Here is a 13801-nt window from a genome sequence, read left to right as displayed (position 1 = left end):
TTTATCACAAAGAATGCTAATTTCCAAGAAGTTTCTTCGATGGAAAATGGTAATGTAGAAATAAAATTAGCGATTTTTCGTGATTTACTATTGACGCACCCACATCCTCCCTTAGATTAGTTATTGTATTCTATTAAATTTAAATATTTCCGGTTGAAAAGATAATCAGTTAATTCAAAGAACTGCAGAATATGCTGTGACAGTAACTTTAAAGAGGTCCGTTGCAATGCGGAATTTCAAAGCGTAAAAATCATCCCGGTGAAGGCGAATAATTTTTAACACTTTAAAATTGTTGCATTTTAATGATAGTCGGTCTATCTACTTTTCTCCCAACCCTTTGCATAATCTCTTTCACCATGTTTCTTACTTATAAGACAAGTTTTATGGTATTATAAATAATAATGGCATAAATCATTCAGTTATGAGAACAAATACAATGATCAAGCAAAGCTAAATTCAACAGCATTTCGTTCACATGAGATTTTGTATCATTATGCTTACTCTATTAGGCGGAAATTATATTGTATTTGTGTTAGAAAACTGGTTCAGTTGAACGTGCATCACTGACAAGGAATAGAGTATTTTCTGCTTAAGATACACGGTAATTAACACAAAAATGAAGTTACTTTGATACTCTGTCTTGCAGTAATTTATTAATCTTAAGCAAATGCGTCATCTTTGTCATTTTAGCGCTAGAACCCACAATCACTTTTGAAAGAAAAATGTATCATGCTGATATTTGTCATGTTATTAAAAATTAAAATTTGGTATGTAAAATTAGCTCATGCATTTCTATTACAATCAACTAATTTAAATGTTAAAACTATATCATGATTGTTGCAATTATACTGAAATAGTGTAAACATACCAATATAATATCGGTCACTGGACGGTAATTGAAAAAGACAATTTGATGGAAAATATTTTGATAAATTACGTACTATAATTACTTAAATAATAATGAAGAATTATCAATAATAATACACAAATATAATATTAACAATTATAACAGTGAAATATTTTTTGAAGGCGCCGTTCAACGATATAAAATGAGTATTGAAGTCGTGACGACAGATGAATATGGAAATAACCTTAAGCTACATCGATTCCAGTAAAGAAACTGAAACTATGCATATCGTTTCAACAATTAAAGCATAAGCATAGCCATAGAAATTAACATTCAAACTGGCTTATAATTTGTGTCGACATCATTCATAGTCAAACCACCGATAATTATTAATCTATGTCCAGGAAATTTAGTTTGTATTGATGGGTATAATATAATAGTAATTTACAAAACAATAAAATTCAATTATCATACATTGAAAATACGAGCATTTTTTGTTTTAATTCCTATATATGCGTGCACATGATATTGCCATAGTTATCTATATGTTTCACTGAAATGGAATATGATGACATTTACTGTGAAAATTCAGTGTTTTTTTGATTTGGCGTATCTACTCATCTCGTGTATCTCTACTAATTCAAAATAAATTTTCCTCTTGTAGACTTTCTTAAACAGTAACCACTTTGAGAATCACACAGTATTTATCTCAGCTGAATCAAGTACTCTAAAACCTTACTGCCCCCGCTGAAGATGACTTGTTGAGTGGTCTTTTCATTTAGTCCCGTAATTTAAAATTATATTTTGTGGATTATAATCGCCTGACTGGCGTTTTTTATAAGCCCTCGAATTTTAATCTCGAAATTATGCGTTTTAATTCTACTATTTTACCTGGCCATTGTCCTTTTATCATATACTCCGACTTGTGATTCTTTTTGGTGAAATGATTTCTGACTGAATTTCAGGTTTTTTGGCAAGAGAGCATCATGAAAAAGATATACTATATGTAATCCCCAGTAAACTAATGAAAAAGTGCATAGCGAGGCACCGGCTGTGTATAGACAAATGTCCACGCATGTATTTGAACGTACACACACTCACTTGAATATCGTATTATGATCAATTGAACTATAATATAATGGGCTATTAAACAATGTCGAAGTCTTTAATCGCATAATTTATTACATAGTTTCTTGAAAAATGTTTAAAAAAATGCTCATATGTTTCCGAAAAAGAATTGACTTTGATCTTTCTTTTCCTCAAAAAAAAAATTCTTATTTCGGAGTCTTTCATTTCTTCTTCCCTTTGAATTCCTGAATTCTTTTGCAACAGATGTATCAATTGAATCGGTAGCCTTCTTTCCACTCTTTGATTTTCTTTTGATACTAATTTCAATGACATGGAAAGAAATTTGACTACTGCTAATTGCGAAATTTTTGATAGTTTCATCCTCAGGTAAACTTTTTCAAAACATTCCTCGGGAAAACTATACCGAATTTTACTCTTAATTCAATTGCCTCTTGCATTTTTAGCGCATAAATTCGCTACTCCGTTGTAACTCCTGGCATCAATCCGGTCCTACCAAGGTTTCCCTATTTTGAACAGTGCGAATAGATGGCCTTGATTGAAAGAAATTTGATCACTGCTAATTGCGAAAGTTTTTATGGTGTCATCCTCAATTCAACTTTTAAAACATTCCTCTGGAAAACTCTACCGATTTGGCTCTTAATTATTCTATAGCATTTTTAGTGGAGATGTTGGCTACGCCGTTGTTACCCCTGACATCAACCCGGTATCTTACAGGGTTTCTCTATTGTGGAAATGGCGAGTAGTGGCCTTGAGGAAGATTTCCCTCACTAATAGCCGCATTTCAAGGAACTTAAAATCCCTATGAATATTTCCAGTACTACTATCAATTCTATTTCCAGTACTACATCTATTTGCTGTTAGTATAATGGTCCCTAAATGGCTAGATATAAAAATGTCACTAGATCTGCTCCAAGTATTTAGAGTCATTAAAGCTTCAGCGAAAATGATCGCTATTCAGTAGATAAAATGCCTTATAAATTCATTTCTTCAGTATTGAGGTCATTTGATCATTATTTTTAGCAATTTATGAAATTTGAAAGCATGGAATTTGTACGATAATGACTACGGGTATATTTTGCGTTATGGACTCAATTACAGAAATAATAATCCTCATACTGTCCCAAGAAATCCGAAGAAATTGGTGCATATAATTTGAAGAAAAATATTAAAAAGTAAACCCAGTGAAATATGTCACAAAGCAATTACAAAGGTTTGCCTGATTCTATGCATACATTGACGTAAATCTAAATGTAAACTACGTATTTTTCCCAGGGCTAAAGATTGTGTACCACATGCGTAGCTACTATCCATTTGGATATTAATATCTTTCCTTTCCTTTTTTTGAACAAAACGTTATGTTGTATCCATTTGAACCATTTATTTTTGTGAAAACAGAATTTAAAGTAGTAGAATCTGCTACTTATTACTATCCTCAATTGTAAGATAGTCTTCAAAATCGTACCCTTAATTTCTGGATTTCGCTTGTTTAGAAAAATAATTTATTACAGATATTTTTGAAACATACACTAGCTACGTATAAGATACGTGAAAATGTGGACGTGTACCTGTCATAAGAAAAAAAGCAGCCATTGAGTTTTCTTTTCTACCACTTGTTACTACTTGGACCAAAGTCGCTGATAGAGAAATAGAATATTTTGAAAAAATATCCTTCTTTTCTTATGATCTTTGCAGTCTACCATAGCAATGTTAATGCTACGAATACAGATTAATGACAAATGAATATTCTGTATTATCATTTCTTAGGTTACCTGAGAGTCTCTCTCCCAAGTCTCCAATCAAATGTTTCGTATGATATTGTCTGACTATATTTTTGCTTGCGTGGACAATGTCCATGGGCACTTTTTGACCCTAACCAGCCAATATACGTGATATTTTCAATATAATTCTAGTTCTTGGCTGAAACTTTTACCCCTGCTCCATGTTGCCTCACGACTGTAACTAACTAATTACGTGAGATGAAAATACTTGGGTTCCGCTACTCAATGAACTACTTTCTGCGTGACAATGACATCAGTATTGGTCGCCGTTAAACATCGCCTTTCCCATGAAATCTTGAACAAAATGACAGTGAAGATCGTTCACTGTCAGGCATTGTCAAGTACTGTATCGGTGGGGAGGACGTTAGAAGTGATTTGGAAATCCACCGTCCAATTAAAAAGGCGACGATTTTTGGACGGAACTAATGAATGGGAGAGAGCAATGTCGAACGTGCTCGCGTGAAGTAGGCAGCAAAAACTTTGTAAAAGAGAAGATGGGGTCAGAGAGAAGTTTCATGAGGGGTTGGAAGGTGGAGATGTATGGGGATCGGGAGGAAATATCTGGAACAGGGAGGGAGGAGGTGGGTCTGTCAAGGGTGAGGGGTGCGTTTCCGTTGATCGTAGGGGCGACGAGAAGAGATGGGGCGCTGGTAGTCGAGAGAGGAAAGGGCATAGGAGTATGGCGTGTTGCTGCGGAAAGGTTGAAAAGTGTTGGCGCAGTTTCGCAGCGGAAGTTGACGACGCTGGGTCGACAAAGGGAAGCGCGATTGGGAAACCTGTCGCTTTGGGGGGGGGGGGGGGCTAGAGTTGAGCAGGGGTATGAGTCGAATTGGCAGGTGGAGGAGAGCGGGTAGTTGGGAGGGGAGGTGACTCTTCTCTCCCACTCTTCCCCCGCAGCCTTGCGCCGCCCCCCGGCGCGACCGGCGAATGTTTTGTCGCTCTCTCAAGGGGTGGCACATTGTGGGGCGAAGAGGGTAGAATGGAGGAATTCCTTCCATTTCCGATTGCTCAACGGTGTCGTCAATTCAAAAGTTGACGGCAAGGAATGGAAAAGTATGACTAGATGCTACGGAGTGTGCGCAAGAGTGGGAGCGAAATAAGGGGTGAGAAGTAATGACGGCGCTTTATTGAGACGAGTTTGGTCAGGCTCTCGGATCCACAAATCAATCCTGACGCAAGACCTGAGTGGATTTATCTCTTGGACCTTAAAAAGGATTCAATCAGAATTAATATATTATTTGGAGGATAAAAGCACGTCATTTGCTTTTAAAGGGAGTATATCCGTCAAATTTCAGATGCATTAGATTAACGAGGCACAAAGTAGACATCACCGGTCATAGTAAACCTATGACTTGAAGAAGCTTACTCAAAGATGGTAAAAATCTGAGTGAAGCTGCAAATGTACCATTAGTGTTTCATCATAACTACAAATGTACCCCGTTAGAGATAAAAATAGGAGGTGAAAAGATCATTAAAGATTTTGTCTTATTTCGATCGGAATCAATTAACACTGTAAAACTTTCATTTCGGCTTGTCAGTGAAATCTAATGTCGGCCTGTTATATTACACCAGAAGTACCGTAGTCATCGAAATAATTGATTCAAATTTGGTTTGGTAAACCTAAATTATATGATTTAAGATATCATAATGTTCCTAAAATTCCATTTTAATCAAGTCATGATATTTCAAATGTAACGATCCTTTTGCTAGAAATTGATAAAATGAAGACAATCAGGAAAATGAAAAGCGGAAGATTAGCCATGAGAATAAGGCTTTAACTTTTATAAAAGCTGTTTTCTTGAAAAATTTCGATACTTGTAGGATGAAATTTCAACATTAACATTTTGAAATCTCTTTCATCTACCAGTGTTGATATTTCGAAGCAGAAAATTTGAAAAATATAATGTGATAATGAGTATGAGATTCATTTCAATTTATGTAGTTTTAAAATAAGATCAAGGCGTTTGAATACGGGCCTTACTCTGACAATACAAAGTCTTCTCGCATTAAACTGCACACTATGAAATTGGCGTAGTATGAACTACCTTGAGAGGCAGTAAGTGGGTGTCAGCAAGTATCATATCAGTTCGACGCTCGCTATGGGGAATCTATTTGAAATTCTGGGAGATAAGAACGAGGGAAGGAGCGAGAAAAGAGAAGTATCGTATAGAACCTTGAATAAAGCCGTGAATATTAAAGTCGTGGAAAGCAAGAGGTGATGAGGGGGAAGTTGGACAAGATGAAGCAAGTTTCAGGCGAAGTTTTTAGTGTATTTTGGTGCATTGGAATGGGTGGGGTACTGGAGGGGGAAGAGGTTTGAGAGGGATTATAAGAAAGACGTGAAAGGGCTCGCATATCGGCTCTGAACCCCGGGAGGCGAAGGAAAAGAAGAAAACGAAAAAGGTTACTGAATTGATTTCCACAAGAGTACAACATAGGAAAAGGCTTTGAGGGATTCTCGGCCTTGTTCCCATTTTCTATACGGCTTTCAGTTTTATTTCTGTGACTCTAATTTGCCTGGAACTATCACTTTCCTTTTTCATAGGCCGCACTCGTTTTTGGTATTCAGTGTATGGGTTACTCAACCGAACTTTTCTCTATTGACTTTATAACACACACAATGATAAAAAGTTTGCGTTTTTTTGTAACATACATTTATAAAGGCATTAGGTTTGATTATTCACTATTTAACTTAAACACACAGTATGTAACTTAATTTTTTAATCATTACAATGAACTCAGTCAATCTAGCTGCATGGAGAATATTCTTTCATAGTTCTTAGGTACTAGGTGGATTTCATGTTGCACTTTTTGTGAACTTTTTGACATGAAAGTAATAGCAAACTGTAACAAATAATGTATTGCATGGATGTCAAAGTTTTTAACCATATATTTTGTTTAGGCTTTCTAAACCATCTCCGACATTCATCTCGCTTTATATAATCTATTGCAGTATATGACATTTTACAGTGTCCATTTACAAATACTCGTTCTTATCCCTCAAACCATATGCTTGTCGGGCGATGACGCCCCTTTATTTTATTTCACATGAACCTTTTATGTGATTTGTGTGTAAAATGCTTTGCCAAAAGTATAATTACAGAGATTACACGTTAGTGCTCCCGAATCGGGTCGGTAAATTAATAGTAATAAAATAGGAAAGTTATGACATATCCTGATAGAAAAAAACACTATAATTTAAAATCAGTTAAAGTAAATATGGTATATCTCATTTCCATAATATTTCCATCTTTTTATTTTTAGAGCTGGCTTCGGCAGTAAATAGCAAACTAAAATTGGAACGAAACAGAGAAGATTATCCTGGCCCGCAAGGATTACACGTAAAATCATTAAGCAAAGCACATTTTTTTCAAACGGTAAAGGCTACGTCACGTGAAGACTACAGGACAATAAGTTTGATTTCGCACGTTTCTAAAGTGATTCTCAGGACCATCGACAAGAGCGTAAATGATTACTTAAGGGATGATCAGTTTAGGTTCATGAATGGGAAAAGCACGTGTGACACCATTTTAGTAATGAGATCACTATTAGAGAGGAACATATAATACAATCGTAATGCATTTGCCTGTTTCGTAAATTTTGAAAAGGCGTTTCAAAGAGTGAATTAAATAGAATTAATGATTATGTTGCAGGAAATAGGAATAGATTGGAGCGACAGGAGACTACTCCGCAACCTGTACATGTCTCAGACTGCTCAGGTTCGAGTGGGGGACGGAGAGACCGGGTAGGTAGTTTAGTAAGAGTAAGGCAGGGCATTTATACCTGTGATGTTCAACGCATGTGTGGAGGAAATGATTAAAGAGACATAGAATGAACTGGGGATAGGAATAAAAGTCGGCGGGGAATTAATAATATCAGTTAGAATTGCTGACGATCAAGCTTTAGGTTGTCAATCAGCCAAAGGGTTACAACCAATGCTGAATGATTTGAAATTTCAGTGCCAAAGATATGGGATGAGAATAAATGTAAATAAAAAAGGTTATGCTGGTTTTGAGAGGGCGAAAGGCTAAGATAAACTTTAAAATGGTAGGGCAAAAACTAGAGCAGGTGAAACTGTTTACTTATCTCGGTGGTGTTTCGAACCAAAATCATCAAAGTAGTACGGACATGTGGAGAAGAATGGCACAAGGCAAAGCAGCAAGGCAGCTTTTATGAGGATAGAATTGGTGACAGGGTTGCTACTTTGGGTAAGGATGTTAAGAAGAGGCACGTTAAAACTTTGACTTGGAGCGAAATTGTCTACAGCGCGGAAATACGATCATTGACGTTGGATGATATACGTAGATCGGAGGCTTTTGAAATGCGGGTGTGGATAAGGATTGAAGAGATGAAGTGGACAGAAAGGAAAACAAATTAGGGAATAATAGTTATGATGGGAGAGGAGAAGTAATTTCTAGGAGAAACCATAAGGAGACAGAAAAATTTCATGCAAAGCATATTTTTGGAAGTGGCATGTTGGAGACTTTAATAGAAAGGAGAATGTTGAACAAACTAAGAAGAGGCAAGAATAGGATAGGAATTTTGGATTGAATGAAGGGAGGTAGAAATATACAGAGTTGAAGAAAATTTGTGGTTTTTCTGAGAAATATACCTGTGCAGAGAAAATAGGGACTTTGGTGCAGAGTAGGTTGATGGGCTGTGTTTTATTATGAGAGACAATATAATTATTTGGTAGTTGTGTTCATCAAAAACCCATATTTAACGGTAAAATACCTATAATAATAATCTTAGAACCCAAAAATGCATATTATTCGTTTTCTCATAGTCTATTTTAAGGCTTGAACAATCATATGAAAACCTTAATAAAATATTTTATTACAACACCAGCAGTAAGGCTTTATATACGAGTAGTTTCAACATTTTCCAGTAATATCGTTTGAAGCAATAAAGGACCACGGATTGAAAAACGTCAACCGTTCATGCGTAAACAAATTTACAGGTAGATTTCATTTAGTCAGTAATAATTAATTAACCTTAAAGAAATGTTATCTTGGGTAGTAGAAAGTTACTAGTTTTGTGACATGGAGATAATATATTTTGCAAATGCATTGTATTTTTAGTTAAATCATTTGATATGATACTTATCCTTCTTTTTTGTTGATTTTCTTACCATTATGTGTATTGTTACCTGGGAAGAAATAATTTTCCTCTTAACTTTTTAACACAATTGACCATTAGATAAAATTTTCTCAAATAATTGTTTGTATATTCATAACCATCTACAGGGTCCGTACAATAAGTATCGTAACTGGTTCGCTGTAGCCTCAACGGATCGGTGGATGGGATCTCGACCAGTCGGCTCAGTAGAGGGGTCCCCCACCACTAAAGCACACTTTAATTCAGTTGCCTCCGGGCATGCCTTGATAGAAGGTGGATTTTTGTGACGTATGATTGTTTTTGGTGTCTGTCACACCAGCATGGAGCGCACCGTTTAGCAACGCTGCGCTGTGAAGTTATGCTTTAAACTCGGGAAATCTGTGTCGGAGACCCTTGAACTCATTAAACAGGCTTACGGGAATGATGCCTTAAGCCTTATAAGAATTTTTGAGTGGCAGAAAATGTTTAAGGAAGAATGGGAGCACCTCGACGGACGCCCGACGACCACTCGAACAGATGCTCAGGTGGCCAAAGTGAAAAAAGTTTTGGACTTTGACGGGAGTTAACCATCGCTCTTATCAGTGACCGGCCTTTCTGTCGGAGCCGTCCACAACATTGTAACAGAGGATCTTGTGATGAGGAAAGTGTGCGCGAAAGTCTTGGGCGAGGAACAAAAACTGTCGCGGGCGGAAATTTCTCAAGAAATTTTGGATTGTGTCCAGGAAGATGAAGATTTTCTCGACAACGTTATTACCGGCGATGAAACGTGGGTGTTCCAGTACCACCCGGAAAAAACGTCAATGTTCAGAGTGGCACACGCAGGGCACCCCGCTTCCGAAAAAAGCTCGGATGTCAAAATTCAAAATCACAACCATGCCGATGGTTATTTTCGGCCAACGCGGCATTGTTCACAAGGAGTTTGTGCCTACTGGAACGACCGTAAATGTTGCATTTTACGTGCAAATACTGACACGCCTGCGAAATTGGGTAACGCGCGTGTGACCAGCCATTGCGAAGAATTGGAAACATCACCGTGACAACGCGTCGTGCCACGGTGCAATTATTGTCCGGCAGCTGATGACGAAATTCGGCGTGGAAACGTTGCTGCCCCAATCTGGCTCCACCTGACTTTTTATTTTTTCCGCGAATAAAAAGGGAGCTCAAAGGATATCGGTTCGACTCCATCGAGACATTGAAATGCCTAGAAGAATCTGTGGTAGCATGAAGTCACGCAGTCAGATTAGAGGTGCCACTTCCCCTAACTGTAGCGCATTTCTTTTCGAAAGAAATTCTAGTCACCAAAAAGCCATGATTGGATTATAATGGAGGTTTTCCACCCGGACAGTGGCAGTGAAATCTGTCTTAGATGCATCTATTTTATACCGATAAAAATATATTATTATACAGGGTGTGGCGCTTAAATCCGGACAAACACGCGTTTTCTCGAATGCAATTTCCCCACTTGGTAAGTGAAATCTTCTTCAGACTTCAGTGCATTATACCCAGCCATATTATCGTTAACAGTTTATCTGGGGTACCAGAAGAATTGAACTATTACGAAATATAACGCCCAGCGCGAACACTTTTGATAACACGGCTCTTCGATTACACTCCGCACTTGTATGTAACATCTCGGCCATTTTGATGTAAAGACTGTTTACTAGATGCCTATAGATTTTAAGAACGTTATTCGCGACCTCCACTGAAATAAAATAAGTTTTCCGTCACGTTGCACTTTCAGTGCCCATGCTCTACATTCATCGAGATATTCAATTGTACCTAATTCAAAGGATGCTCTGACATTCTCATTTATTCCCTTTTAGGATGGACATGATATTTTTCCCGCAGACGAACAGCAGAATAAAACTCCGAAGCTTAGTACCCAAGCGTGCACAAGCCAAGTCGGACAGATGACCGACGACTGAGTCGAGGGTATCAAAGGAAAAATCCCTGCTTGCATCGATCGAGATGAGGTCAGAAGTGAGCGAGATCTTTAATTAAATACACCCACCGTCCTCTTCATCCCCCAAACTCTTCTTTCGGATCTCGCTTGTAAACGTAAGGATTTGAAACAGGGTCTCTCCCTCTCTTCCTTTCTCGTCTCTTTTCCAGGATCTCCCGGGCAACATTCCTCCTTGAGCCCTGCTTTTGTGCGTAAGGCACTCTTTCACTTTATCTGCTTTCTTTTCATTTCTTCTCTACCTACTCCCCCGAGTCTCCTCCCTCTTTTTCTCACCCCCTCCTGCTTTCAAACGCCCGGCCGAGCACCATCTCTTCACTCTTCCCCTCATTTCCTGTTCCTCACTCCGCCCCATCTTCTTCCTCCGCCCTCCCGACCCTATCCTCTCTATTCCGCTCCCTCATTTCAATCAGTGGCGTCCTTCGCTTTTTAGTGCATCCCTCCCATCCTCATCCTTCTTGGGTAACTCCAGTGAATCACCCAAATGTTTCTTCGCCAATCTTTATGGTTTCTCTTCCACTCTCAACGAGAAACGAGCGAGGTGCACATTGTCTTGTTATGCTTTGGCAAAATAAGAGCCGCAATAACTGTCCTCACTCACTTATTAGGCCTACTTAACGGCGGATATCTAAATGCAGTCAATACTTTTGGGTCGTTTTTTTCGTAGTTACGAACAATTTATTATAATAAATTAAATGACTTATGCCTGAAATATATATGTTACGAATTTAGTATCAATTAGCAAACAAGTGGTTAAAATGAAGGCGGCAGATTTTTTTTGAGACCGAATAGAAATGCTGGTATGTCATTATGATAAATGCCTCAATTTGAATGGCGACTAGGTAGAAAAGTATATTGAATATATAGAATATAGGGACACAAAGAAAGGGCACTCACACTTTGTTATTTTACGTTTCGACAGCACGGCTGTCGTCTTCAGAATGGCGTTCTCGGGGAAGAGCGGAGAGGATGTGCGGGGGAGAGGTGGGGGAAGGAGAAGTAAAGGGACCAATAGGAAATGAACAAGGGGGTGGGGGGGATATGTAGGCAGCCAATTGATGCATTCAGTGGGCTTGGTTCAGCCCGGGCGGTTTGAATGATTGGGCCACCCAGATATGCGCCATCTCGCGGGTTCTCACCTCTATTATACTCGCAGATTTAGGAAGGATTTCAATCACCGAAACAGAGAAGCAGTCGTCAAAAGATTGGTTGTGGGAAGCGGTGTGAGTAGGGATGGGATAATTAAGAAAGGTGGGAGATTTGGTGGAATATCGGTGGTTATTCATGCGGAGGGAAAGTGCGGTCGTGCATTCGCCCACGTATTATTTATATTATATATTATTATTATATATTATTTATATTATTATATTATTATATATATATATATATAATAAAACTTTGTCTTTTGTTTAATTCCATAATTTATTTTAAAACGTAACTTACTTTCTGGACAGCATTCGTATACTTAAGCGTTACCTGAAGTGATATCTGGGAGATAGTTCATTATACTGATTCCTCTTTAAATCTGATAAACATTTTGTGATTGTAGGATACATTTTATAGAAATTGATTGACTCGGTTATGGGGCTAGCGTAAGAATTTAACTGAGTGGATTTAATTAGTTTTTCAACAGTATTCATCCGCGTTGGTGGTAAATTTCAAACCTTGTGTCAGGTGGAGAAAATAAGACAAAGAGAGAAGTAGGTGGGGTATTTCTTACGGTGTCGATTCATTCAAATAGAATTCCAAACAGGCGAGGGTTAATGATTGACAAACTAAATGAGAAGGTACGGACGTATAAGAAAAATATCCTTGCAATCATAGTGTCTCTACTTTTATGTTTGAGGATAATTATTGCTCCCATAAATTTTTGCTAAATTGTAAACATCGATATTTTGAAAAATGGCGGATCCGTAATACAGAGTGTGGCAACATAACTTCCTTTTTATAAAGCAAAACCCCTTTAAAAAAGGAAGTTTTTTGTCGCACCCTGTACTTATGTGCTCCTCATCGCCAATACTCGTGATTATAATTTTTGATTTCATAAACTTATATTCGAGGAGAAGGGTTTGGTACAATCGATCAGTTGTTGCTCCAGGTGGTACTGAGCAAACATTATTTTATAGAAATGACGGAAACACGAATATGCTCCCCAAGTACTTGTTATTATTAGTGATTTTTATTTTCTTTGTTGAATAGCCATGTGCAATCTATATTTGTTTTCCGACGGTTTGTATCAAGGCTTCGGCAAAAATTAAACTTCAACTCAACTCTGATGATTTAAAATTAATTGATGACTTTTATAAAATTTATGGATGACCAGTACAAATCAAAAGTTGCATAATGGCCTTTTGTAGTGATACTGTTAATTAGAGTTAGCTTTCAATAATAAAATGAAAATCCCTTGCTCGAAACAAATTCATAGTTTTTGAGTTAGTGGGAAATTGAATATTTGGCCTTTGGATCAAAATGTATTACGATATGCGATTATATTTTATGTTCATATTTAGAGCTGTGCAGAATATTTCAATGAAATTTTTAGGCGGAAACGTAGGTCTAAAAAATAAATATACATTACATATTATATTGATGATATCCAAAGGCATCCAATCTGCTTTAATTGCTCAACTATTCCGGGAAAACATGAATGTAAATCGCAGCCATTTACATGGGAAAGCCCTCGAGCTCCGATTTGAATTGATTATTAATCGTTTACTGAAAGATTAATATTAAGTCATATCAATAAAATTTTATGAAAGCCTGCTGGTGTCTTCAAAGGGTTTATTCAATGATCTGGTAGAAGCTTTGGTCTTCATAAACCTCCATCTTTGAACACTGCTTTGATTTCATCTTATTCTGCTCTTATTTCATCAATATATTTGTATTTTTCCTTGATCGGTTAGTGTAAATGAGACCTGATAAACGATCTGCCTGGAAAGGAGCTACGGCAATGTAGAGAGAATCCGGGCATGCGAAATGTGTCTCAGGGGATGCGCTCAGTCTAAAACG

The 13801-nt window shown here is 37.5% G+C and overlaps 1 non-coding gene across 1 annotated transcript; it reads left to right on the top strand.

Moving 5' to 3' along the window:
- Positions 1–6979: 6979 nt before the first annotated feature.
- Positions 6980–7083, top strand: LOC139688458 (U6 spliceosomal RNA). The gene has a single exon (XR_011700761.1). It is a non-coding gene; the product is annotated as a U6 spliceosomal RNA (small nuclear RNA).
- The last annotated feature ends 6718 nt before the right edge of the window (positions 7084–13801 follow it).

Source organism: Hetaerina americana, unplaced genomic scaffold (genome assembly GCF_022747635.1).
Source record: "Hetaerina americana unplaced genomic scaffold, ioHetAmer1.1.p SCAF_2, whole genome shotgun sequence".
Lineage (NCBI taxonomy): Eukaryota > Metazoa > Arthropoda > Insecta > Odonata > Calopterygidae > Hetaerina > Hetaerina americana.
Note: the sequence above shows the minus strand (reverse complement) of the source record. Positions and strands in the feature narration are given on the sequence as shown.